The 1,068-nt window shown below is 43.2% G+C and overlaps 1 long non-coding RNA gene across 1 annotated transcript in view; it reads right to left on the reverse strand.

Moving 5' to 3' along the window:
- Positions 1-6: 6 nt before the first annotated feature.
- Positions 7-1,068, reverse strand: part of LOC123023272 — a 5,650-nt gene continuing 4,588 nt past the window's right edge. Inside the window, exon 4 of the long non-coding RNA XR_006414691.1 lies at positions 7-265. This is a non-coding gene — a long non-coding RNA (uncharacterized LOC123023272). The remainder of the gene's footprint in view (positions 266-1,068) is intronic.

Genomic DNA, 1,068 nt, shown 5'->3' on the forward strand with positions numbered 1-1,068 from the left:
CTTGAGGCGGAAGCCCAGAAGCCAGATGACACTTCCATTTCCCAAAACACCCAGCAGGCAGATTATGGCAACAAAAACGTTGATAAAAATGTGTGTTAGTAAATCAAAGGGAAGCTCATCTAGGATGTTAAATGAATGCTCAATTTCAGTACTCTCACTTATTTGAGAATCAGGAAGGAGGCTCATTTCTTCATCCCCAGAAAAAGCAGCATCATGTTCTTCAATTTTAACCAATGCTGTTTTTTTAGCACGTTCATATATAGTCCTGTTAGAGAGAGATTGAGATGGATGGATCAGTCATAGATATGTTACAAGACAGACAATACGGCCAAAGTTTCAATTCCCCAGGTATCCAGATGGCTGTACTGCTTTTTGTATAACTTATTGAGTGATATATTATCAATAATAGTAACAGTAGTAGTAGCAGTAATGTTGTCCTTATTTCTGTAATGCGCCATCGCTGAAGTTACATATGGAAGCAAAATGATACAATTGAGTATGAATGTCATAATTTCAAAGCAGGATTAAAACAATTGTTAAGCAGTTAAAATATACTGCAAATAGAGCCGTATAATCACTGCCGAACATCCTAATGCTGGGAACGATTGAAGGCCAAAGGACAAGGGGACAGTAGAGGTTGAGGTGGCTGGATGGGGTCAGAGGGGGGTGGTTGTGGGCTTGGGTGGACTCCAATGGATGGTGGAGGACAGGAGAGCCTGGAGGAATGTTGTCTATGTTGTCGTGAAGAATAATAAAAGAAACATAGAAACCAAGTGAGTCAGAACTCTTGTCTGACCCCTGGCTCCAGCCGGCTCCGCTCATGACATGCCCACCATGTGCATGTCCAGCCTGTCCTTGAACACCCTCACCAATGGGGCCTCAACCACCTCCCGAGGAAGCCCATTCCATGCCCTTGGGGACCTAACTGTCAGGGAGTATTTCCTGGCATCCGTGCCTAATAATAGTATGAAAGCTACCATTCTCCTTTTGTTTGCATTATCCAGGTAAGTTCTCATTCTGGCACTTTGCAGTTCTAACTATACCAGGATTTGCAAACTGTTCCATGGC

Source organism: Varanus komodoensis, unplaced genomic scaffold (assembly GCF_004798865.1).
Source record: "Varanus komodoensis strain SLA01 unplaced genomic scaffold, ASM479886v1 scaffold2024, whole genome shotgun sequence".
NCBI classification, from domain to species: Eukaryota; Metazoa; Chordata; class Lepidosauria; order Squamata; family Varanidae; genus Varanus; species Varanus komodoensis.